General features: G+C 42.7%; 1 protein-coding gene across 1 annotated transcript in view; it reads right to left on the reverse strand.

Annotated features, from left to right (window-relative positions):
* CAB39 (calcium binding protein 39) overlaps positions 1-17,681 on the reverse strand; it is an 86,398-nt gene extending 68,717 nt beyond the window's left edge. The window contains exon 1 of the mRNA XM_081813421.1: positions 17,326-17,681. The gene's annotated coding sequence lies outside the window, so the exon portion shown is untranslated. The remainder of the gene's footprint in view (positions 1-17,325) is intronic.
* Positions 17,682-27,852: the final 10,171 nt, after the last annotated feature.

The following is a 27,852-nucleotide window of genomic DNA, read 5'->3' on the forward strand; positions in this document are numbered from 1 at the left end:
TGATAAATTTGTTAAATACTTCATGATCAATTCTCCTGTTCAGGTGAAAATAGGTGACCCTGCTAAGGGGACATTCTGCCTGGGGAGATTACTAAATTAAGTCAAAGAAGTAAAGTGTATCAAGGCAGTCAACAGGTATGAGGGACAGTACAATAAGGTACTTCTACCACTTTTCTTCAGAGTCAAATAATTCTTACCTGTGCTAACTAACAATGGCCCTGGTCTCCTCCGTAACATGACAGGCTCTCAAGCAGATCCTACTCCAGTGTGCAAGGCCTATTTAGTCCCTGTCATTCTCCTTTCTGGTAAGAAAGGATGAATAAAAGTATTTCCAAGTTTATTCAACATATTTTTCAAGCTCCTATTATATGTGAGGCATTGAAGACATTAAGGACTAAATGGCTGCCTTTAGAGAAAAATACTTTTTTTAATCAGTTATACGAAATGTACTTCATTCAACTAGTGTAAAAAATACCATTAGTAAATTAAAATGGCTGAGCTGTTCTTTTAAAACTTCTATATTCGATTCCAATCTTTTCTCAGAAATTAGAAAAAAACAGTAAGAATACAAGTTGAGGTAAGGGTGGCGTGGGAGGGTGACAGGCAAAGGGCACAAGGTAAATGTTAACAAACTACAAATGATGAGAAACCAAAATGCCACCCAAACAAATACTGGTACTTTGGACTAAAAGCAGATTAACAAAGCAGAACATTCCACCCTTGGGTGGCATACATTCTAATCCCTCCTTGTGTATTTCTGGGATTGCGGAATGACCATCAGTGCAGTAGCTTTTAGTCAGGGGTGGAATTCCTTTGGGATTCTGTGATCCAGTCCTGCCTTGAGGATATCTATGGGCAGAGGAGCTAAAAAGGAGCCCGCTTTTCAGGGCAAAGTGAGAGATAAAGGACAAAATGAGAATAGAAAGGAGTATGTGGCCTCAGGGCAGACAAATAACCAAGAAGTTCATCTGAACTTATTTTTGGACACCTAAACAAATCAGACAGGAGAAGAACCTCAACAATCCTCACAGTTGGGAAGGTCATAGGGTCATTCTACCTTGCCTCCGGCACCACCTCCTTCTGGCAACTGCTCCCCCCACCCAACCATTAACATAGCTACAGTGGGAGATGCCACAGTCCTGTAAGAACCACACTCCTGCTGGCCCTAGCATAGTAACCCAGAGGGGAAGGTAGACCTCCCCTTAAAGTTTCTGTTGCAGGGCTGAAGCTCCATGAAAGAACATTTATGAAATGCAGGTGGCCAGGCTTTCTACCAGGTGGAAAAGGCTGGTGTGCACAGACAGTACGAGTAAGCAGAGAAACGCAGAAGCACATGGATAGTCATAATGGAGTTTGTGTTCTTGATTCCGACTGTTGGTGAAGATCCAGGCGCACTGCTGCCTTTTCCCACACTTTCAGTGTGAGACTCCTCCTGAGATAAGCTTTCACTAAATCCCGACCTTGCTGGAAAAAACAAGAGTTCCAAGTAACACGGAGGCTACCTGCAAGCTATCACTGCTGCAGTCCTGTGCCCCAGAAGGCAGCTCCAACAAAGGCAGGACTCAGACATTTCTCCTCTTCACCTCTGAAAGGGCCAAACCCTGTCTCGTGGACACTGAGACTGGCACTGTCTTTTATGCTTGCATGTACTCTGCGTACCTGCATTTAGAGCTGAAGATCAGAAATGTGTCATTAAACGATGGAGGAAGAAACATAAAAAAAAAAAACAACAATGTGAAAACAGGTGTGTGTTTATTCTCATAAATTGAGAATAAAGTTTGAGATTATTCAAGGAAACACAAACTAAATGCAATTTTTTTCCCTAGCCATCCTTAACTGAACTCTCAAGATGATCTTGTGGAACTCCTGATCTTTTTTTTTTTAAAGATTTTATTTATTTATTTATTTTTTTTTAAAAGATTTTATTTATTTATTTATTTGAGAGAGAGCACATGAGAGGGGGGAGGGTCAGAGGGAGAAGCAGACTCCCCGCCGAGCAGGGAGCCCGATGCGGGACTCGATCCAGGGACTCCAGGATCATGACCTGAGCTGAAGGCAGTCACTTAACCAACTGAGCCACCCAGGCGCCCAAAGATTTTATTTATTTATTTGAGAGTGAGAATGAGAGACAGAGAGCATGAGAGGGAGGAGGGTCAGAGGGAGAAGCAGACTCCCTGCCGAGCAGGGAGCCCGATGCGGGACTCGATCCCAGGACTCCAGGATCGTGATCTGAGCCAAAGGCAGTGGCTTAACCAACTGAGCCACCCAGGCGCCCCTGGAACTCCTGATCTTTCCCTTTGGATACTGTTGCTCTAAAACTTGGAAGAAATACGGAAAGGAAAGAATAAAGATTTAAAAATTACATAAATATAAGTGTATGAATAGCGGTGTATCACCTCCCTGAAAAGTTTCATGGCACCCAAGAACAACCATTTAACAACTAGAATGCCACACCTTCTCTTCTTCTGTAGTAGTTCCTGAGAAGGGGAGGGAGAGTGGAAGAGAGAATCTGGGCGAAAACAGGGTGTTTACATTTACAGAGTCTCAGTGTTTGACTTGAGGCAAAGCAGAACATTTTCGAGTTAGAACATCATAGCTCTCATTCAGAGAGAACAGTCAAGGCAATCTAGTGAAAAATCCTCTTGGTTCCAGAGGGACCAGGTAGCTGCTATGGCTTTAGAATTAGTGCCTCAAAATCAAGCTACTTGAGGACCTGACAGCCAGCCTTGTGCCCTGAGCATCAAAAACTGCGGGGACGGGGTCAAGAAACAGCTAGTTTTGCAACGGCTAAATGTTAGATGACATAATGTATCATCCTAACCAGGACAATCTGGGGAATGAAGGGGGATGCGATGAATAATTATGTAGGGACAAGAGGCATAAACCTGGACTTTCCCTGGCAAACAGGGCTTTTGGTCACCAATACTAAACTGTGGCTATCTTCCCTCCCCTATGACCAGCCAACTTTTCTATTTCATTTCCCCTGATAAGGGCAAAGCACCCTCTACTTAGAGCAGAGCCTAGCAGAGTCACCTGCACATAAATATTAGCGGTGATGAAAATAAGTCTCTCTTGGCAATATTTGGTATTTCAAATCATTTGACATCTACAATTTACTGGGTTTATAGAGGAATATGCCCATGTCACAGAATAACTATAACTCTTCACTTCGCACCAAATACTCTTTGCTCCAGGCCAGCTGGTCAACAAGTTGTCAATTCCCCTACAGGGTGAAATATTATCCTGATTCATCCCACCATGCTCTTGTTGCTGAAGGGATGAGAACAGGCTGATCTAACTTCTGCAAGAGTCCAGTATATTTCAATGTGAGCTCCCCCCACCCACCTCTCCGTATCCCCTGCCCCAACCTCTGTGCTATGTTACTCTGACTTATGTATCCTTGTATTTGAAAATTACAAAAAGCACATTTCATGTATGCCCCTAGAAAACAAGGGCAATCTTCATACAGTCTTCACAAGGTAGGATACCAAAGGAAAATCAACAGTGAGAGAGTGTGTGTGTGCACACAAGAGTTTTTTTTGTTTTTTTTTTTAAAGATTTTATTTATTTATTTGAGAGAGAGAGAATGAGAGACAGAGAGCATGAGAGGGAGGAGGGTCAGAGGGAGAAGCAGACTCCCGCCGAGCAGGGAGCCCGATGCGGGACTCGATCCCGGAACTCCAGGATCATGACCTGAGCCGAAGGCAGTCGCCCAACCAACTGAGCCACCCAGGCGCCCGTGCACACAAGAGTTTTAAATAATGATGAGGTGTAAGGCGTCTCCTGAAATCCAAGCACGTGATCTTAAGACTGACTTTGATAAACCTGAAGCCATAAAACTTCTAAGTTCCCTGCTAAAGGAGGACTCCACTGGGCTACCAGCTCTCTCTACTTTGACGACTAGGATATCCTCAGCACTAATTACACCTTCTTCAGGTTTATGATGCTGCATCAAATAGAGCATTCCAATAAAATCAGTGCAGCATCAGTTGGAAGAATCTGATTTGTTTAAACATCTTTCACAATTCAAATGATTCAGAGAAGCAAACTCCCATTTTCTTCTTCAACTCAACAGCTGAAATAGCTAATATAAATCACAGCTTTATTGACATATAATTTACATACCATACCATTCACTTACTTAAAGTATACAATTCAGCACTTTCAAGAGTTCACAGAATTGTGCAGCCATCACCATAATCAATAAAATAGCTGGATTTTTTTTTTTTTTTAAAGACACTGGAGATCACTTGTAGTAAGGATGAAAAATAAATATATGTCATCTTATTTTCCCCTGGCTTACAGGAAAGGAACATCTTAAGAATCTGGATATATACTGGGCCAAAAAATTTCCCAGAAAGGCCAAATGGGCAGTATATGAAACTGCCTTATCTCCCTCTCAATGCATCCCTAACATAAGCATTACCACCTAAAAACAAAACAAAACAAAACCCTCTATTTAACATCCCCGTTGTTACTTGCATTTTATTTAGCCACTACCTGAATTCACTGTTCATTTACCCAGTGTTTTAGCCTTTGACATGTTTGAAAAACAGCATGCTTCAAAGGCTAAGAGGATAAGCTCTTATCAGACCCAGGTCTGAATCCCAGTTTTGCCATTTAGAAGAGGTATATAACAAAACCCTTGGGCAAAATATTTACCTTCTTTATTATAAAATGATAGCATGACTTAAAATTTTAACATAACAAAACATCCAGGGTAGCATTTACTAATAAACAGTAGTTGCCAGTTTGTATGACCTTTTGGCTATACTGAACTAAAATATTAACCCTTTGTCTATCATCATGCAAAATTTTTTTTCATCTGTTTATCTCAGGTTTTTTTTTTCCCCTTTTGATCACTTGATAGCAATGGAAATAAGCCTACTTCCCCATCCAAAGGTCTGACAAATATTCATATAAATGTTCTTCTAATTTGTTTTAAAACTCATTCTTCCATCAAATTAATTTTCATAAAGAGTAGCTTACTTATCAAAATTGATTTTCCCAAAGAATAACCAATTATCTAAAAATCTGCTAAATAATCCTTCCTCTTTCCCCAGTGATGTGTGATCTCATTCATGTAGTAGGCACATATATACATTTTACTGAGCTTCCTAAGTTAACCTTTAAAAAATCTGACTTTACTCTCTGGCCAATAGTACGCTAACTTAGGAAATTTTCTTGCTTCCTAACATTCATTCAGTCTTCACATTCAAGACCATGGTAACTCCCCATTCTTACTTAGGTCTTTTTTCCACTCAATTAAGTTTATCGTTTTCTTCATAGAGATCCCAAACTATTTTATACAGATCCCCCCCACCTTAGGTGTTTCATTTTTTGTATAATGAGATTTTTGTCCTAATATTTTTATAACTGAATATTGCTAGGAAGAAAAAATGTTACCAATTTTTAAATATCTTTATGTGGTATATGGCTATCTTATTGAACTCTTATTTTCAGTGATTCTGTTGGTTTTCCTAGCTTTAGGATTGTAACATCTGCACATATTCCTATTTTCCACCATTTTTTCCTAACAGTTATACATTTTATTTGATGCTTTCTTGCATTGGCTAGGATGGTATCGACTATCGGAAGTGTTACCGGGCATGCCTATTTCACTTTCTTATTTCAAGGGGGAATTCTACCAGAGTTTTCCCATCGGTAGGCTGCTTGCTGTTGGTTTAAGGCAGGTAACTCTTTTATCGCCTACCAGCTTTTAAAGAGCTCATAATCAAGAACTGGTAAATTAGCATTGTTATCTTGGCACCTACTGAGATGGTGCAGCACGAAGGGGCAACATGCACCGCTGCCAGACCCCAAGGGGTTGAAACCCCCGGCTCTGTGACTTACCACCAATTTATCCTGGGGCAGATTATTTTACCTCTTGATCCAAATTCCTTTATCTGTAAAATGAGGGTAATAATAATACTAATAACAACCTCTTTGTTGGGGTTGTTGGATTAATTGAGATAATTCGAACAACACCTGGCACACAGTAAATACCAAGTGTTACGTGTTATTTGCCCTCTTTAATTAAGACAATTTCCTATTTAATTATTTGCTGATGTTTTACTTAGGATTTTCATGACTACTTCCACAAATGAAACTGAAACATAGTATTCTTCCTTTGTAATGTCTTATCAGGTTGCCGTTCTTATATTCTATCAGGTTTCTAAGAGTTTTTGCTAGTTTTGAAACATGATTTTGTTATCTTTTGGTATTCTAGGATCTAGAATAAATGAGGTCATTTTTAAAGAGAACTTATAATTTCCATATCATCCAGGTCCAGAGCTCTACACACTTTTTTGGTTGGGAGGCCATGGCCTTTAATCTTTATCTAATACATTCCATGATTAATAATCTATTCAACTGCTCCACTTTTTTTAAAAAATTTATTTATTTGAGAGAGAGAGAGAGAAAGCTCGCACAGGAGGGAGGGAGGGAGAGAGAGGGAGAGACAGAGAAGCAGACTCTAGGCTGAGCCTGGAGCCCCACATGGGGCTCGGTCTCACAACCCTGAGATCACAACCTGAACTGAAACCAAGAGTCAGATGCTTAATCAACTGAGCCACCCAGGCACCCCTCAAGTGCTCCACTTCTTAAGACAGTTCTGAAAAGCAACCAGTTCCACTTTTATCATTAGATCTTTCAAAGCTGTGCATAACACACTCATTTAGACTCAGTTTTCTCTGATCAATTCTTTCTGGATGTACTCCTCTGTCTTGCTCCTTCTATTTCTTATTCCTTCCTCCTTTCAACAACAAAAGCCTCTGTAAAAGATAGTTTTGCCCTTTCCACACCCCTATGGGGTGTCTGTATACAGTATACTATGCTAAGCAGACTCATCTCTCGGTCTTCCTTTCACCATATTGAAGTTTAAAAGTGGGGCAGCTTTCATAAGATAAACAAGAAAAAACAAGCATGCCTCACCCTCACCACCATCTCCCGTGAGGTTTTACCTTGTGTGAAGAAGGAATGCACTCTATTGTCCAGCCTACTTCCCATCAACACAGCTTCCAATCACACACTATGCAGTGCTGAAGAATAAGAGCAAGACTAGCTCTTGATAAACAAATGGGTTATGACCAATTGTAAAGAAGAGGGATGAATAATTCTAACAGTATAAAGCTAGAAAGTATTTACCGTGCTGTGTGCACATACCAGGAAGAAGTTACCAGTTCTAGTTCCTTCTTGCCTACTTGAGAAGGCAAGGCACCAGGATGCGGGCCATTGAATCTGTGACTGATTTGCTATGCAGCACTTAGGAAAAGCATATTATACAGCTTATATTCTAATACAATGAACATAAGTAAAATAATCCTGTAAAAACATCAAAATGACTTCAAGTCCTAGAAAATATTCCAACTTACACACTTTTAACATTTTTCAGATAATCTCAAATATGAATGAAACTACGAATCTTTACAGATACCTGTATCCTGCCTACATCCTTATCTAAGACACGTAGAATTCTATTAGGAAAAGGAAATAGTTAATAAACTATATTTGGTAGCTTCTAGAAATCAACACTTTGCTAAGGACTCACTCCCTTCTGGAATATGTCCCAGCAATCAACATCAATTTCAGTCTCTATGATTTGTGGATTCCACCCTTCCCTTTGGAAAAACAGTACATTAGCATCTCTAATCTTCCTGCACTGCTCCCTCTCTTCACGGCTCCTCAACGGTCACTGACAGCAAATCAGTACTGTGAACATTCTCTCAGTGTCCTCGGATCTCACACATCCTGACCAGAAAACTTGACCGCATGTTTCTGTAACAGAAATTCTCCATGTTCCAGGATGACTCTACATTCCATTACCTTGTGGTGGAAGTAACAGAGTTTGGTGGGTTATGGGTATACACTCTGGGACCAGGGTTTCAAATCTAGGTGTATGACTTCAGACCAATTACCCCGCTTCTTTTTTCTCCATTTACTCACCTGAAAATATGGGGATGACAACAGGGTTATTACAGGATTAAATGAGGTTAAGATGGAGGGGTCTTCAACTTTATACCAGCAGTTAATATATATGTGCTATGTTAGCAATTTTTTATTCTTTTTACTTCATATTTTTTGCTTACACAAGTAGAGAATCTTTATGCTACCTTAACGCTGAACTGGTATACCTCAACAATGCCAATCGGAACCTCTCATTTCAGCAACCCCATGCCCTCCTGAGGACAAATGGGCAATAAAAGAGACAAACAGAGAAACATTTAATCAGGAATAGACAACGCCAATGCCTCAGTAGGTGATGTAAATGTAGGAGGTGGCTAGCTATGTTCAGGACAACAATGAACAGTCTACAAACTAGATCTGGCCCCCACCACTGTTAATGTCCCTAAATGTCTCTTTTTTTAGGTCAAGATGCAAAATTAAACTCCCAATAGCAATATAAAATACTGAGGATGGGGGGATTTTTAAAAACTGCAGAATGAGCATAAAACAAGAAATAGCAACTTTTGCTTTGCCTTGTTCTTTTAGTGAATTAAAACTATCAGAATGCTAAATTAATCACTGATGTAAGTATGCACATATTTGTATTTAATGATGTTATAAAAGCAAGATTATTCTAAATTTAAGATATTGTTAAAAGAGAATGGTTTAAAAATATACAATAATATTGCATAAAGCTCAGCAATTGTGAGTCCATTTGCAAGTATGAGGCAAAACAATTTTAAGTGGGCCCTTTTGACTATTTTAAAACTATTCCAGAAGGCTGATATCCCAAATGATACATCTAGCTACAGATCAAAAAGAGTCCAGGTTCACTGAAGGCCACTTTAACACCTCCAAAGGCTTAAAATATTTTTGAAAACGTGTATGGTACAGCAGAGTGTCTTAGAGCTTCGGTTATCACAAAAGCTAAAATGGACTGGGCACTTAGAGCATATCAGATGTGTTATGTAAAGCATTTCTCACTGAATTCTCACAACTACTTTATGCACAGGTTCTACTATTGTTATTTTACAGATGAGAAAGCTGAGGCAGAATGGGCATTAAACACCCACCCAATAAACCACCACCAGAATCTAAATGCAGGAATTCCAAGGCTAGAGCCCTTCTTCTTATCTCTATGCTGAGCTTTAGTTTTCTACCAGTCTCTCCAGGGCCTTCTCCCAATAGCATCTTAAGTATTTATAAACTCATGTAATCTTTCAGTGTTTCTCAAATTACATGGTGCATTGTTTTAGTCGCTCATAACATACATTAAAAAATAAAGTAGGACGGGGGCGCCTGGGTGGCTCAGTTGGTTGGGCAACTGCCTTCGGCTCGGGTCATGATCCTGGAGTCCCGGGATCGAGTCCCGCATCGGGCTCCCTGCTCAGCGGGGAGTCTGCTTCTCTCTCTCCCGCTCCCCCCCTCTTGCGCTCTGTCTCTAGAATAAATAAATAAAATCTAAAAAAAAAAAAATAAAGTAGGACGAAAAGTATTCGAATGCATCGTACACAGGAAGGCCTAAGTATTGTTTCGTGAAACTTCTTTCTCAGTTTTTTTTTTTTTTTAAAGATTTTATTTATTTATTTGAGAGAGAGAATGAGATAGAGAGAGCATGAGAGGGAGGAGGGTCAGAGGGAGAAGCAGACTCCCTGCTGAGCAGGGAGCCCGATGCGGGACTCGATCCCGGGACTCCAGGATCATGACCTGAGCCGAAGGCAGTCGCTTAACCAACTGAACCACCCAGGCGCCCCTCTTTCTCAGTTTTGACAGTGTGTTTATGTATGGTGCTGGGTCACTGGTCAAAAATGTAATTTCTCACCGCGGGCTGAAGTTTAAAAAAAAAAAAAAAAGGCTTGATAAGTGTTCATTCTTTTACTTAACAAAATGAAAAAAAATTATTCCAACCTTAGTTGGATTCCAAACCTGATATAAGTAATCATCCCAATCAAATCTTCTTGATACTAATCCTCTAATAAAGTGGTATGCTGGCTTGGATCATAGGATCATAGGATCACTACAGGACAAGTATCCCACTATGTATGGATATGTAAAAAGTATGTAAATAAGAAGGTTTCTCAAACTGTATTCCAGTAGAACCCTCTTTCAAGACTTTGGGGGTTGTTTTTCCTAGGGGGAGGGGGTGTTCTTGTGACCAAATAAACTTGGCAAACTGGGAAATACTGCACATTATATTTCCTTCCTGGACAGCCACACTGTACATTATTGAAAACTCTGAAGAAAAACAGTAACACAATCACTACCAAAAATTAAAATCGGATTAACGGTTTTAACCCAGTGTTTTCCCAAACTTAAATTTCATTCTGAAACTTCTCTCACCAACAACTAGTCTCTCATAAGACTAATGTTGTACAAAACTATTTGTGAAACACTGTTTTAAGTGAGCTTATCTGGAAAAGGGAGATCCTAATAAACTTCAGCTATTATAGTATATACACCTTCAAATAAGCACAAATATAGCAGAGATAAATAAAATACACAGAAAATGTATTTTGGTTAGTATTTCATCTCTGCTGAGCAGTTTTATCACATATCATTGAACAAGCATTTACAGAAACAATGTATTATAATCTGAAAACACAAGGTGGGGGAAGAGGGAAGAGAAGAGATGTGAAAAAAGATTTAAAAAATCTGCAACTCAAATAAATTACAATCTATTGTACAAAACGTACATAAGAAAAACCTAAAACTCACACATGAGCACAGGATGAATAGAAAATAAAACCATACTAGAAACAGCCAAAAGATCTGCAAAGGTCATGTTAGTGACCTGAGTTTCGTCTCCCTGACTGGAGAATTCAGACATAAATGAACTGGCTGATACCATGCCAGCAGAGAGGGGAAGAGCTGTTTACCTAGGCTAGGAACTTTTTGCAACGGGCATATAGAACAGGGCTCAGCATGATGGGCTATAAAAACTGCTTGTGGAACAAATGAATTCATAATAGAAGTCTAGGAGTTATGAATGCTCAGGGGTGGCACACAGCTGCCATCTCTTACCAGTGGGAGAACCCTGGGATGGAAACGATCCTATGATCCAAGTCAGCATACCACTTTATTAGAGGGTTAGTACCAATTGCAGCCAAAGAATACTTATCTTAAGCATGTTCTTCACATCTTCAAATTTGATTCTCCATTTTGGTCCTTTCCACGTTTTCACTCTTGTTGCCTCTGTTAATATTCTTTCTTTTCCCAAAACAAAGAGTTCTTAGAACTTCACAGCATACATACTTAAAAGCGGACAATGAAATTTGACGGAAAGCTTGAGGATTTGTTAATCATTAACTTGACTTACTAAGCTTGTACTTTACAAGCAGATAACATTTAGTTCTTAACCATTTATTCCTAAGTACAAAAGTAGAAAATTTGAAAATACATATTGTGATGTTATATTATCTGAAGCAGAGAGCTACCACTTCTGGCCAACCAGAAGAGAATAATGTCAAAGCATGGTTACACACCATAAAGCCCTCATAAAGAAACAGGACTTAAAGACCACAGGCAAAAGGAAAGGTACCTAGTACAAGGGGAAAAAAGACAAGTCAGAAAGTCTACACACAGGATCACTGAAAATAAGAGCAAAAGAGACAAGGGATTTTCAGTCTGGTTCCCTTCGCATAATAATGGCATGACTGAAGCCCAAAGAGGTGGAGTGACTTGCCCAGAGTGAAATGATTAGTCACTGAGTCAGGACCCAGCCCAGGCCTTCCAATTCCCAGGCTTCTGTGTTGCCCACTGTAACAAAGGCCTCCCATCTTGTCTACTAGTATGAAAAGTATGAAAGACTAGTATGAAAAATAAACACTATCCACTGGCCTAACTAAAACTAGAAACCACTAATCAAATTACGACTCTAACAACCAGAGTTATGTAGAACAAACCATCTCATTTTGTACTATAACATGGTTACTGTCTGGAAATTGATTAAAATCCTCATTAAGCTTTACTTACAAACCTTAATTCTGAAGTACTAAATCTAAAATGGTAAGCAGAAAACCAAGACCCTATAAAGGAAAATAAAAATACCGTATTCCAGGGAGCACACAGTTTGAAGTGAGGCAAATCTGGGTTCAAATCCTACCTCAACTGTGCATTGCCTGTGTGACCTTGGACGAGGCCCTCCACTTTCATTTCCCATCTGGAATGATGCTAGAGGACAATACTACTTACCTTAGAGGTCTGTCCAACACTTCATGGTACTCAAATGGTAATTTTCTCCCCTAATCTATTATTTTTTTTTTAATCTATTTCAACTTTTAACTTCATACAACCACCCCTAAGAAACTTGCCAGCTACATCACAGTGATAAACATGAATAAACACCTTTAAAAAAAAGGATTATGCACCAAAGAGCATTTAATATGTGAAAGCAATCTTTGTAAATGTTAGTGTAAAGGTTCAAAAAAGACATTACTGCATAAAGTATAAAACTTAATTTCTTTCAAGCAAACTAGATAAAGACTAGAGAGAGGCAGGCTCTAGGATCAGTCCCATGGCTAGTAAGTCAGACGACCCTAGCACGTCACTCCACCTCCAAGAAAGCCCCACCAGTTACAGCTCAAGGTTCGTCACTCACTGCTCCAGTACCGTGTACCTGTGCCCCACCCACAGAAAGAGGGTCTCTAAAATTCTCACCTTTCTTCTCCCCTGAAACCGTCTGGCATCAGCATCATCACAAAACTTACTGTGTCCAGCACTCGGTATGTGCCAGGCCCTGTTCTGAGCACTTTCGATGCAGTAACTAATTTAATCCCTCTACAATCTTCTCAGATCCGGTGTATATCACACCTGTGCAAGAACTCTAAGCTACAGTGAAGTGGAGGCACTTGCCTAACGTTACTGAGCCCACAGGACAGGGGAGGGTTCAACAATCCAGGGAGTCTGGTTGTAGGGAGTCTGCTAGTGCTTTTAAGCACCAGTAATACTGCCAATCAGAATTCAATAAATTCCAGAATGGGCCTTAACTATAGACATGTAAAAAGAAATGTATTCATGCTATTTCTTCTTTGTGCCCAAATACAGCTGATACATAATCCACTGTGGAGGGAGAGAACCATGAGTAACATGTTCACAGTTCCTTGTATGAGACCAAGCTACAGTTCATTAGACAAAGTTATAAAGTAGCAACTTAAGATCAAGTTACAAAAGGTATTATTTTGTTTCTTGAACATTTTATCAAAATAATCAAAGTGTTGTGATGTTTTAACATTATCATACTTCGTTAGTCATCAACAAATGATCTGCTGGATAATGTTCCAAAGGAATAATTATCATATAAAACCAGACTGCTACTAAATATTGGTTAACTAGATTTTCTTAGTCTTTGTAACCATGCATATGAAAATGCGGATATACATATAAACAAGCAAACCCAAACCTACAACATTGTACTCTGAGTGTCAAAATCTCAAGTCAGACACACTGTTATCATGTGAACAGGTATGTGCTGGACACTGCCTACAAAAATGGCCAGGCAGTCTTTACCTCCCTCCTTTGGGGCCACTTCACACCTGACTGACCTCTTGCAATTCTCTGCATGCCATTCTTCCCTCCTCTGCCAGCTTACCATCACAGGTGCTAATAAACCACAATTCCACCATCCCCTCACCCCTTCTAAAAGCACAGAGGAGTCAGGAGGCTCAGTAAGGTGAAGAATGATACCTACACATATGCACACACATGTACACACACAAATCCCAAAACAAAATGCTAATGGCAACAACCTGTTAACCTTCATTTCATCACTATCAGTCTAGCATCTGTCTCCCATCCTGTAATAACTCTTCTCACAATCCTGGGAAGGCCTGAGAAACAGAGGCGGAACAAACATTTAATGTTTACTGTCAGACTGGTCTACTCCACAATTGCTGGTAGTAGAGATGTTGGCCTCACTTTGTTCTGCTTTCATACTCTGGACTGATAAGGGCAGTGACTAGGGTCCACTTGGATAGCATTAGAACAATGAGACAACAGAGGAAGAACTCCCATACAGCTCAGTTCCTTCTTTAATTAAGGGTGGCCCCAACACCGTCTTCTTTTCCAGTAAAAACCAAACTACAGACTGATGACTAAATTGTTATGCAAGTTTTAGGCTACTTGGCTTTATCTGCATTCACACAAACACAAGATCTTTACACCTTTAGAAATAATAAACAAGTCTCAAGCAATCTAACCTAGAGGTTTAGAGATTCGGTCTTCTTTCCCACAATTTTATAACACAACAAAGTTTTACCAACATTTTGCTGTTATCCGTACTAATCCACCTATCACATTCCTATTTCTAGAACACCAGACAACTTCCATAAAATAAAATTCCTAGTTAAAAGGAGCAATGGAAAAGGAGAAAGTGGATTTGTAAACTAGAAACCCCACAAGAAAGGTAACCAGAGACAGTACCTGAAGAGAAATTCTACCCTACGCTGGATTTTATATTTTGTGTGCTGGAGGTGGATGTGGATTTATGTCTGTATTTTTATGGCAGACGGAAAAACTGTGAATGATCAATAATCAATCCCTCCTGGAAAAAAAGACTCTAGGGAAAGCATGGCAGTAATTACAGAAATCCGTAAACTACAGAAGTTGATCAAAGAAAAAACTTTAGTTAATATTCAAAAGTAATAAAGGATGTTTGTGGTATACACATTTGCAATATAAAAATAGAGTAAAATAAAACCAAATTATAAAGCCAAACCCCATACTGACATTAGACTTCCTTAACTATTCTTTTATACTAACTTTATGAAAATTTATACAACCTAACTCAATGTCTCACTTTATATGCCATTAGAAACAGAAACAGAGACCTCATTAACACATTTCAGAATGCAAAGCAAGAGGAAAAAAAAAAACTGGTTGAAGCAAGAACCTGCAATCTGAAATGTTAATGAACTAAAGTGAATTGTCTTGAAAAGGGGGGAAAAAAGTCCTTTTGTTATAGCAGCAAATTATTTCACCAAATTCTATATTTTACAAAAGAAATACCAACAGAAAAACTACATATAGCCTGAATCTTTGTGATGTCATGATCAAAAAGTAGTTAACCCATATGGATAGCCCTAGTATAAAGACTATTTTTTAGGCGGGGGTGGCAGGGGAGGGTAAGGTGGGATGGGGAGGTGTATCACTGTGTATGGGAGATTTTACACAAAATAAGAAAATCTTTTTAATAAGTACATGCCTTTTTAAAAAGTACATCTACTCATACAGCAGAGATGCATGATCTCTTCCATATCTGATGACAACACACACCCTAAATAAAAAAGCCTTTCTTCAATAAGCAATAGGACTTAAATCCTACAAATAATAAATATACCTCAAACAAGACACCTTTAGAAAAAGTTCTGCCCACAGTAGCAGTTACTAAGCATGACTACTGCATGTTACCGGAGATAAATGCAACCTTGTCAGAAAAAAATAATACATTTAAGACTTCTTTTACTTGGGTAAAAATATTTTTACATAAAGATACTTAATGACAAAAAATTTTAATAAAATTTATACATATATATGCAATTTTTATTTCATCACGCAAGGAAAAAATAAGCATAAAAAGACTGGAAAGAAAATATGCAAAAATGTTAACAGCAACCAAATCTAAGTGGTAAGATTACAGAAGATAATTTTAAAAAATTTTCCAGTACCTCTTGCATTTTACAAGTTTTTTAACTGAAAAAAGTTGACATTCACTTATAATTTAAACAAACAACAAAAAAGTGTTTATGAAACTAACATGGGTTCTAAGCTGCTTCCACAAATCATATATTTAGACTTTAAATATAGCTAATTATCTGCTAGTAATTTGGGAAAAAATGTACAAAATCAAGCTACATTTTCACTTCTCACTCTCCTATATTTTCATAACTAAAAATAAAGAAATGTTTACCTTTCTATAAAAAGATTCTATGTCCAACTTGCCATCCCAGAATATAAGTAACAATCTGATTTTAAAAAAATCATCAATTTAGATTGCTTTACAAAATGCCATTTCAAAGAAGTTATGATCAGCTCAGGAATTCCAAAGTGCAGCCACCTAACACACCGTGGGAGAAGTTTTGATGCATTTTAGTGAACTGCACCAACAGAACTGCCTTATGTGCAGAAGAGCTTAGTTTACACACATCTTTCCATTACCTCTTAAGAGCATGATATCTAAATGAAGCTTTTTGCAAAAGGTCCTTTGCTTAGCCTGGACATGAATTTATTCGTAGCTGTCAAAATCGATCTCAAACTGCATCATATTCAAGGCACAGAATGTCAACTCTTTACTGGGCCTCCTTCTCTCTCACAAGACTGACTTTAGTATCTCCTAGCTTACATTTCCGGGCTCATGACTCACTGAGTAATGAGCTCTAAGTTTACCTTAGAATGCCACTCAAACAGCTCCTCTACAGTATTCAAGGATCTGGCCCCCCAATACCTCTTTAGCCTACCCTTAACTCCCCAACATGGCCATAGGCAACTGAATGATTCACTATTTCTAGACTATGCCTTTTTATCTTTGTCCTCTAGTTTGCTGCCCCTCCACATACCGTCTTTTTCCCATCCGTCCTCTCCTAAACCCCATCGGGCCTTTAAGACCCAGCTTGGCACCGCCTCGCCCAGGAAGTCTTCCAGATTTCTGCGAGGCGGAAGTGATCGATCGGTCCGGTCATCCCTGGGTGCCTTTCTAGCACTTTGTAGTTTTTCACAGGACTTATCACCTCTTTCCCGGTATCGAGGTTATTTGTGTACTGGTCTTATCTCCCACACCAGAGCGTAAGCTCCTCGGGGGTGGGGACCGTGGGCCCCGGTTCACCTTTGAATCCCTCCGGCGCGGACCGACCACGGCGCCTGCACGCAGTGCAGGGCTCGGTTTGGTTCAACCGAACTCGGGAACGCTCCGGCCGCACAATTCCTAACCAGAAGTCAGTTAGGCATTTTCCCGAAAGATGCTGCCTGCCTGCCTCCCCATAACAGGAAGTTTACCAGGGGCCAGGAACGAGGTGGCCAGAGCCCGTGTGCGGTGGGAGTGACAGCTGGCCCGGCCCGCACCTCCCTGCCCACCCGACTCCGGCCGCGGATGCCCCCACGCGCCTGTCCTGCCGGAGAACCGCGGAGAGATGGCAGAGGAGCACCGGGCTCCCGGAGCTCCGGCCGCAGACCACTGGGCGCCGCGCCGGCGGGGGCAAGCGGCGGAAGGCTCCGCGAGAGGCCCGGGTCGGGCCGAGCCGAGCGAGGAGGGCGGGCCAGGCGGGCCAACGGGGCCCGCCGCCTCCGCCACCCGAGAAAATGGAGGCAGCCCGGGGCCGGTGACGGGCAGGGACAAGCGGAAGCCGGGCGGGCGTCCGCGCCGCGAGCAGGGCCGGGACGGGGGTCACTCACGGGGCTGGGCCGGGCGGCTCCCTCTCCGCCTCTGCGTCGTCGCCGTCCCCGTCTTCGGCCGCCGCCGCCGCCTCGGGCTGCTCGCTCGGTCCCCGCGGCGCGGCTCGGGCGCTCGGCCCCTCCGTTGTCTTCCGCCTGCTCCTGCTCCCGGCGACGGGCTCCCGCGGCGGCGGCTGCGCGGGCGGACGGCGGCCAAGGGGCTCCCGCGGCGGCCGCCGCACTGCTGCGCTCACTCGCTCGGGCTGCGGCTGCGGCTGCTACTGCCGGACCAGGCGCCGCCTTCGCCTTCGCCGGCTCCTGAAGGATCAGTCTCTCCCAGGCCGCGCCGCTCCCCGGTCCCGGCCCGAGCCCGGCTTTGACGTACGCACTGCGCAGCCGCCGAGGGCGCGACGTCGGGCGGTGCCGCAACGCCCCCTGCGGCCTCGGGCGCGCCCCAGCGGCCGGGCGGACTCGGAACACCGCAGTCCGCGCCTAGGCCCAAGCAGGAGGGGACGCAGAGAAAAAGCAGCCGGGGAGGACCGGGGTTCTTTGACCTGCCGCTTAAAGGTTGGTGCTCAGCCTTTCTCGGCTGTCTCAGCACTCTGCCTGGAGGAATCCTACGTCCGCTTTCTACGACCACTTCCTCAGCTGTTAAGAAAGCTTTATTTTTTTCTAAAAGCCAGGGGCGACTTTGTGTGAACCAATTCTTTCATACTTGCGAGGGACAGATAACATTTAGCATCCTCTGAGAGAGTGCAGAAAGTGATGGAATGGTCCAGATTAATAGGATTCAACAGCCTGGATTTAAACTCCAGCTCCGCTATGTGGTCTCCATGGATTATTTCATGTCCCTATGCCTGGGTTCCTTTACACACACACACACACACACACACACACAAGTATAGCAATACAGTACGATAGGCTTCTGCGGATAAATGAGATAATGCATTGCAAAGGTCTGACAGCAGAGTCCGCTACGTAGAAATGCCATGTGTGTATATTTTTGTTTCACTCTGTTGCTTTGTTTTTAATTTGTCATTGAACGGGTATTTTCGAGCATCTACTGTGTGCCGCTATTCTAGGCGGCGGGGCAGTGAACAAAACAGTCCCTGCTCCTGAGACATACCAATAAGTAAACCAGCACATATATGACATTGGATGGTTTCCGGTGCTATGGAGACAAACAACACAGGCTAAGGAGGGGAGAGAAGGAAAGATACTGTTATTTATAGCGCTCCTGCCGGGAACAGCTTCATGAAGAAAGAGCACGCTGTGAGCTTTGTGTATGGAAAGGCAGAGGGAACAGCAAGGATGAAGGCCCTGAGATGGGACACCAGGGAGCCCAACAAGGCAAGCGCACTGAGGGAGGGGAAAGGGGGAAAGAGGAGGAGAAAATGGGAGCCAAATAGAACAAAGTGAGGACTTTGGTTTTCACTCTGCATGAGATGGGAAGCTATTTGGAGGGTTTCGGGCAGAGAAAGGCCATGGGCTGACCTTTCAAAAGGCTGTAAGGACCAGGTGGAAGGGCCTGAGGGTTTCAGCCAAGAGACAGGTTAGAAGGCTTTTGAAATAATCCAGTCAAGAGAAGACAGGCTCAGCCCTGGGTGGTAGCAGTGGAAGAGTATAGAAGTGGCCAGGTTCTGGGCACCTGGGTGGCTCAGTCGTTAAGCGTCTGCCTTTGGCTCAGGTCATGATGCCAGGGTCCTGGGATCGAGTTCCACATCAGGCTCCCTGCTCGGGGGGAAGCCTGCTTCTCCCACTCCCCCTGCTTGCGTTCTCTCTCTCTCTGTCAAAAAATAAAAATAAAATCTTAAAAAAAAAAAAAAGAAGTGGTCAGGTTCTAGGCACATTTAAAAGGTGGAGCTGACAGATTTTTGCTGATTTCTAAAGTTTTTTGGTTTTTGTTTTCTCAAGGAACTTGAAGATACAGTTGGTGAAATGAGGAAGATTTAAACAGAAGCAGATGGGAAGGGAGGAACTCAAGAATACATCTAGGGCCATATTGAGTTTGAGCTGCCTGTTAGACACCCAAGTACGAAGCCAGATATAGAAGTCTGGGGCTTGGGGGAGAGGTCCAGGCTGGAGATAGAATTTTGGGAGTCCGCAGAATAGGTAAAATTTCAGGACTCAATGAGATCATTTAGGGGGTGAGTATTAGTGAAGTATAGGGGCCAGGGATGAGCCTGAGACCCCCAATACTGAGAGGTCAGTCAGGAAGATAACAAGGAACCAGCAAAAGATTCTGAGGAAAGGAGCCAGGGTGGCAGGGGGAGACCTAGGAAAGCATCAATGTGCTGGAAGACCAGGGATGGAGGATGGATTCATGGCATCAAATGCAGCTAATAGTTCAAGTAAGGCTAGTGGTGGCGATTGGACATTGGTGTCAGCACCGCAGAGGTAACTAGTGGCCTTGGTAAGTGTCACTGTAACAGAGGTGGGTGGGAAAGCCTGCTTGGAGTGGTCTCTAGAAAGAATGAGACCTAGAAAGAATGGGGCTCTAGAAAGAGACCATGACAACTTTTTCATGAAGTTTTGCTCTGAAGGGGAGCAGAGAATTAGGGTGATCGTTGGAGGGGAATGTAGGGTCAAAGCAGATTTTTGTTTTGTTTTGTTTCATTTTGTTTTGTTTCTAGAACGGAAGCCTGTTTGCATGCTGATGGGAATGATTTAGTAGTGAGGAAAAATTTGATAATGCAGGCATGTGGGGTGGGGGGCATTTTCTGGAGAGCTGTCCTTGAGCGAGCAAGAAGAGAAGGTCTGGCCTCAGGTACCAGAAAGGCCAGTGTTCACTGACAGTAACAGAGGGCAGGCAGAGTGTGGGCATAGAGGCAGGGAGCCGGATGGACGAGGTGCCAGAACGTGGGGACTTGTCCTTCTGAGAGCTTCTATTTTCTCAGGGAAACAGGAAGCAAGGTCATCAGTTTGGAGTGTGAAGAGGGAGGAGGTGTTGGAAACTTGAGGGAGGAGGAGAAGGTGTAAAGAAGGATTGGTCAGCAGGGTTAGTCTGTGTTTTCACTGGCCACATTTTGCTGGGCAGGTGCAGGCACAGGAAGGTGGGGAGTAGGATTCCACCAGGGTTATTTTTGTGGAGAGAGAAAGGGAAAGGAAGGAGAGGTATGTATGTGCAAGGAAGTAATAATGAAAATGACCAGCTGTTGAATCCAAGCCAGATGAGAGGGGAGTAAGCAAATTGGCGGTGGTAGAGGAGAGACCCCATAAACGTGGTAGAATCAATGGAATGATGGGCAGAAGGATTGTTGGAATCAGCACAGGGACGGGGGTGAGCTGGAGAGAAGGAGGTGCTGGTGGGAGAGCCAGGTTGCTTGCACTGAGATTATGTGAGGAACAGTTCTCAGTAAATGCAGGGCCTGGGGCTGCTTCTCAAACTATAACATCCATATGCATTCCTGGGAGATCTTGTCAAAATGCGGTCACTGATGCCATTGACCTAGCATGGGGTCCATCATCTTACATTTCAACCAAGTTGGGGGTGGGATGGGGAGGATGCTGATTAGTCTTACTCTTGTTAATAGCTTTGATACCAAAACCTCAGTTAATCCAATACACGCACACACAAAGAAAACTAGACAAACTTTGCTAGTGAATAGATTAAAAAAATGGCAGCATGTTAAAAGTAAAGTCCACCCCAACCAAGGACAATTTATGCCAAGCATATTAGAAGCTAATTAGAAAAACCATAGCTGTCTAGGGGCTGTCTCTGCTCAGAGAGATGTAAGCTGACAAGAAATCCAGAGCAAGCCCTGGACTTGGGGAGTGGCTGGTTCCTGGAGCTGTCTCTTTGCTTTTCTCTGGTAACAGTGGGAGGGAGGCGCCCACGGTGGAAGGGAGGTGCCTGGCAGTCTCAAGTGTGTGGACTGCAAGTTTTATCTAATTTTGAAACTTTGTTCAATAAGGACTTTACCCCCACAGCGATTTTTTGTGTGTGGGTTTTTTGTTTTGTTTTGTTTTGTTTTGTTTAAAGCCAAGAGTTCTTTTTAATCGTAGCCCCAAAGGGAGAGGGAGGCCTTTAGTGTGCTCACATTCCACGAAAACAACTGAGGACCCAATTTCCCACAGAATAAAAGATGCAAATCCCATATGCAGGGGTTTGATTCCTTTGTTTTAAGGATCAGATCGGGATTCCAGATTAATCTCTTAACTGGGATAAAGCCACTGCAGTGGCAAAACAGCAGAAATTTCTGGAGCCAGGGTTTGTAACAAATTCTGAAGCCCAAGTGGAAGGAGTCATGTCATTTGACTGCTTGAATTTATGCTGGGAGACACCTTCTCAGTACTTCTATAGAGCCTTCTGGAAAGCCCTTTTTACTAATATATTTCTTTGTAGGCACAACCTCTTTCTGGGAAATTCCTCTACCCCTTCATCTTGAAACCCCCTTCACAGAGGCCCCCCTGCCCCCACCTTCTTGTGCAGAATCCACAGATCTCAGGGTCCTAAGGCGGGGTCTTCATGTTCAAGACAAACCAATCAGTGATGATCCTGTGTAGATGTCTTATCACTTTCATTTCATTTCCTTTCCTCTCCTCCTTTGAAGCTGGGCCATCAGATGAAGGCACCTTCTTGCCTTCATCAGCACCATCTGTGAAAGGACTTTGAAGCCTGACTCACAGCTTCCTCCCCACCCCACCCAGCGCCTTACTTCTCCTGGGCAATGTTAGTGCCACTCATTTAATATGTTGGGTCATAGTTCCTTGTATCATCCTCCCTGGTGACCTTCACTTCTTTTCCACTTCAGCAACCACTTGGTTGGCCCTACCCTGGTCTCTTTGGCCAGACTCTACCTTTGAAGCTTGAAGTCTGTAACTTCCTGGGGTAACTGCTCCTCCCATCCACCCACTCCCTCCACTCCCTCATACCCACCAAACCTGCTCTAAATCTCATTGAAACCTTATTTACTCAACAAGTACTTTTTGAAAGCACATAATTACTGAGCATAAGCAGTGGCAATGAGACGTTGAACAATGCATGGTCCCTGCTCTCAATGATCTTGTAGTCCAGGAGAGACACACGAGTAAACAGGCAATTACAGAAGACTGAGACATGGAGCATGAATAAGATTTAGGCCGTTGAAGATGGAGATAAATGTTCAGGAAAATCATGCAAATACCATAAAAGCAGGAAAGCACGGTGAATTTGGGGAAGCGCATAGGAATAGCTCAGTATAGACAGCTTAGAGTTTTAGAAGAGAAATTTTTTTATTGCTATTTTTTTCCTCAGCTTTATTGAGAAATTATTGACACCTAACACATGTAAGTTTAAGGTGTACAATGTGGTGATTAGATACATGTATATATTGCAAAATGGTTACCACAATACAGTTAATTAATACATCTTTTACCTCGCATAATGATTTGTGTGTGTGGTGATAACATTTAAGACCTAGTCTCTTAAAAACTTTCAAGTATATATATAATAAGGTATTGTTAATTATAGTCACCATGCTGCACATTAGATCCCCAGATCTTATTTATCTTATAGCTGGGAGTTTGTTTCCTTTGACCTTTTCCCCATTTCCCCCATCCAAAGCCACTGGCAACCATCATTCTACTTTCTATTTCTATGGGTTCAGTTTTTTAGATTCTGCATATAGGTGAGAACATACAGTATTTGCCTTTCTCTGACTATTTAACTTAGTGGAGCACCCTTAAGGTCCATCCATGTTGTTAAAAATGGCAGGATCTGAGGAGGGGAGTTGGCACCAGATAAGGTTGGAAAGATAAGCAAAGGTTGAATGACAAAGAGTGAAACCACCCATGCTAAGTAGGCTGGGTTTCAATAGGAAGGCAGTGGGGTAAGTTGGGAGGAGTGGGCATTGAGACTTTAAGCCATGGAATGATGAGCTCAGATATGTACTTTAGATTTAGAAACAGCACTCTGGGGGCACTTGGGTGGCTCAGTCGGTTAAGTGTCTGCCTTCGGCTGGGGTGATCCCAGAGTCCTGGGATCGAGTCCTGCATTGGGCTCCCTGCTCAGCAGGGAGTCTGCTTCTATTTCTGCCCCTCACCCCATTCGTCTACTCTCTTGTCTCTCTCTCAAATAAATAAAAATCTTAAAAAAAGAGAGAGAGAAACAGCATTCTGACCCTCTGTATGATGTGATGGGGAAAAGGCCAGATTGGAAGTAGTGGGATCAGTAGGAGGCTGCTCTCATCCTGGCAAGGGAAAATGGGGCCTCAGCTAAGATGGTGGCAGGGGCCCTGGAGGGGAATGAATCAGTGAGAAAAAGAAGTTTTTAGAAGTTGGTACTGGTGACTTGATGGATATAGATGGGGAGACTGTAGGATGACAAGTAGGCTTTTGACATGAGCACCTGGTTAGACAGTGGGGCTCTTTGCTTAGATGGACACCATCCAGGAGCAATCAGAGGACAGGAGGAAAACCACAAACACATTTCCAGAGAGAGGCTAGGGGACAGTCCAGAGCTACAGTGAGATCAAGTGATACAAGGCTGGAAGATATCGGTTGGATATGGCAATGGGAGGGGCTCTTGGTGAACTTGGAGAGAGCTGTACCAGTGGAGGATGAGCAAAGAGGCCTGCAGATGGCAGTGGGCTTAGGGTGTGAATGGGAGATCAGGAATGGAAGTAATAAGCATAGGAGCACTTTCAAGACCGGAAGGTGGAGAGGAAGGGCTGGTCAAGAGAGGACCTGAGGGGAGCAGAGATGAGCATGTTTAAATGCTGATGAGAAGGAGCCACTAAAGAAGAAGGTGCAGGAAAGAGAAAGTATCACAGATACCTGGAGGTCCTTCCATTGGGAAGAGGCTTTATGGGAGCACAGAAGGAGGGCTCCCTCTTTGCAATAGAGAAAGAAGAAGAGAGAGGTCCAGGAAAAGGATGGCGGAGTGAAATGGGGGGGAATTCCTGGGAATTGAGGTATATACAGGATGTGTTTTGTTAAGCAAAAAGAGTGGTTTTTTCCTAAAGTAAAGTGCTGGTTGTTCCAGAATGAGAGAGAAGAAAGTATAGGATATAATGGGAATGGATATTGAAAGTTATAGAAGGTTCTAGAAAAGAGAATTTTATCTGTCATGGTTAAAGCTGGCTAAGGTTTGATGGATTTATTTGTAAGATTTTCAAAAAGAGCTTTAGCATCCAATAGGTTGATGGCAAACTAGAATTTGGTTTCCTCTCTGTTAAAATGAGAAAATTATTGGTCTGCCCTTCATAAGACGTTTGTGGTAGATCGAACAATGGCCCCTGAATGATGGCCATGGCCCAATCCCTAGAACCAGTGAATATGTTATTTTGCATGGCAAAAGGAATTTTGCAGATTAAATTAAGGACCTTGAGTTGGGGGAGATTATCCTGGATCACCCGGTGGGCTCAGTGTAATCAGAGGTGTCATTATAAGAGGGAGGCAGGAGAGTCAGAATGAGAAAAAGGCCATATAACAATGGAAGCAAAAGGACATTGGAAGATAAAGCGCTGCTGACTTTGAAGATGGAGGAAGGGCCACAAGCAGGAGTGAAAAGGGCCTCTCGATGGTGGAAAAGGCAAGGAAATAGATTGTCTCTTAAAGGCTCCAGAAGGAAGTAGCTTTGCTGACATCTTAACTTTGAGACTGATTGTGGACTTCTGACCTCTAGAACTATAAGATAATAAATTTATGTTGTTTTAAGCTCTTTAGTTTTCAGTAATTTGTTAGTAATTCATTAGGAAATGAATACGAGGTTGTTAGGTTATTCTTTACCTTCTGGGTAGTTTGCCTAGATAACAAAGACTGTGTGCTTTACCAGAATAACCTTCTATGGTTTATGCTGACTTTCTGACATCCTTGATTATTTAAAAGAACAAAATTTTCTCACTTGAGAAAGAGCTACAATTCTTTACAATTGTGTTACCCTTTATGTTTATTTTTTAAATCCTTTATTGTCACTTTAAGTAAGTAGCCAGGTATTATTTCTCAGAAATGTGGGATCCTGCCTTATTCGGGTATTCAAAACTCCTGACAACTTTTGATGTCTGCCTTCCCCCAAATTGATCCTGAGTGATACCTTTTGCACCTAAAACTGTCTTTGAGGTTTCCCAAAGGAAAAACCACAAATGATTTGTTCTTTCATTTTGTAAGAAAAGAAATGCTAGGAAATAATTGGGTTTATTTAACGGTTGCTATTGATGTGTCACATAGGAAGAGATGCTCTTAGCCTGTCCCAGGTTAAATCGGTAATAGGTAGTTATGTTCAGATTTCCAGAACTGTGCATTGTGTGGGAAATTCCCAGAGCTTTACCAATGTCCTCACTGGCCCTGAAGTTTCTTGGTTCTGCTGTAGCTGATAGTAGCCAACCATAGATAGCAGATGTTGTCAGTGAGGATGTCAGCAATTTCTCCAAATGGTAACTCGCTTACAACTTCCTTCATTTGAATCTAGCATCTTCCAGGGGGACCGTTTTCCACTGGAACTCCTATCACCTAATGTGGAGTTTAGAACTTATTCCAGATTTCCAGAGTCTCTTTACTTGATATTCTTTATATATTCCTAGTGTATTCTATCTATATGTTCAGTAAATGCATGGAATACTATGTGAGAATTATTCAATGTTATATCTGAAGATTTTTTTTCCTCTATGAAGATTATGTTCCTCCATTTTTATAAATTAGATATAATACCTGCTCCTCTTTGAAAATAGAGTTAGTCATTGTGTTAATAGATATTTTGTCTACAAGACTTTCTGGATCGAGTATATCATTTTGGTTTGTGTGCCACCTAAACGACCGATTGTCCTTGTCAGCTGTACTGTTTCTGTTACGAACTCCCAAGAGATCTTACACTTTAGAAAATTGTCAGGGGGGTGCCTGGGTGGCTCAGCCGGTTAAGCGTCTGCCTTCAGCTCAGGTCATGATCCCAGGGTCCTGCGATCAAGCCCTGCATTGAGCTCCCTGCTCAGCGGGGAGTCTGCTTCTCCCTCTCCCTCTGCTGCTCCCCCTGCTTGTGCTTTCTTGCTGTCAAAATCTTGGGGCACCTGGGTGGCTCAGCCGGTTAAGCGTCTGTCTGCCTTCTGCTCAGGTCATGATCTCAGGGTCCTGGGATCGAGCCCCGCATCGGGCTCCCTGCTCAGCGGGGAGCCTGCCTCTCCCTCTGCCTGCCGCTCCCCCTGCTCGTGCTCTCTCTCTCTCAAATAAATAAAATCTTTTTAAAAATTAAAAAAAATAGAAAATTGTCAGTAATAGGTTAACCAAAGCCATTTTATTTTGTCATGTGCAGATAGTTTTGTTTTGTTTTGTTTTTCTCTGACGCTGCCCCGAAAGCACCCGCAGTCAGCGGCAGACTAGAGCGATTGTCATCGAAGCACGCTCGATTGCCTTGCAGCTGGCTTTCCCCCCAGAATCTGAAGAAGGTCTGCGAGCTGAAGCTCCATAACTTGGCATTAACCTGAAGGGACCCAGCACCGCAGCAGACCATGCATGGGCTGGAATTCTCCCCGGAAGTCGGACAGAACGCTTGGGTCACACATGCTTTTGAAGACTATGGACAACACCACCAAAAGCATGGCCATCTTAGCATCAAGCAGCTCGGTGATAATGCTGGTTTTTCTTCTGTGGACCTCTGGAATCCACTGGACTGGTTAATTCTCAAGGTTCCATTCCTGGTTCCTTACTCCAATACAACTTCTATGGCATTATTTCTCTACTTGGAGCATCCCTCTTTTAAGATGCCTGATCTTTAAGACCTTAAAACCACTGACCTTTGCCCCACCTCTCAAGAGATGGCTCACCAATTTTGCAGGAACGACACCAGCAAGAATCCTGGAGGGACTATTTCTTAGGCCTTGCTTTATCCCACTCAGGAGGTGTATGACTACCTCTGAGTTATTCGGAGACAAATGACCTTCACCTTGAATAAAAGGTGGTTCTGACAATGTTGAACTTCATCTGAGCCCTGTGCAGCCTCAACCATGATGCTTAAAAAATTACCCCCTCTTTTGTGTTTTGGAAATAGAAAATCAGCTAACCACAAAGGACCACGCTGCCCTGAGTGTTTCCAAGAGAAGTCTCATTTCCATCCTTTCTTGTGACTCCCATACGACTCCAAAATGACCCCCTTGTTTACCTGCCTCTATAAAATTCCAGGCTCCCTTCCTTTTCTTTGAGATGTTCCTCACTAACGTGCTTTTTACCGCAATAGCCAGAGTAAAAGTCTCTTCTTAATTACCAGGTGAATTTTGCCTGTCGCAGCTCCAGAGAGGACCTCCCTCCGGTGGTGGCCGGAGCATCACCCCTGACTGTCCAGCTGAGGCAACACCACCTGTGCCCTGAGGCTCTGTTCAGTGCCCCCGTGACTTCACCCTGTGGGCAACCACCCTTTCAACAGCTCAGACATGAGTGAACTGAGAGAAGGACATGTGGCCCCAGATACCTTGGGTCCTGGTGGAGTTGTGGAACGGGGACAGAAAGAAATCAGTCTGACATGCTCCTGGGCTGAGCCAGGGGTAGACACACCCTGTTATGCCTTTAAAGGAAAGAGGAAATGATATTGAGGCAGCTGAGGTTCCAGCCCAGCCAGGTGGTGGGCAGAGCGCAGGTGCCGCT

Source organism: Leptonychotes weddellii, chromosome 3 (assembly GCF_054177405.1).
Source record: "Leptonychotes weddellii isolate Sample4059 chromosome 3, ASM5417740v2, whole genome shotgun sequence".
NCBI classification, from domain to species: Eukaryota; Metazoa; Chordata; class Mammalia; order Carnivora; family Phocidae; genus Leptonychotes; species Leptonychotes weddellii.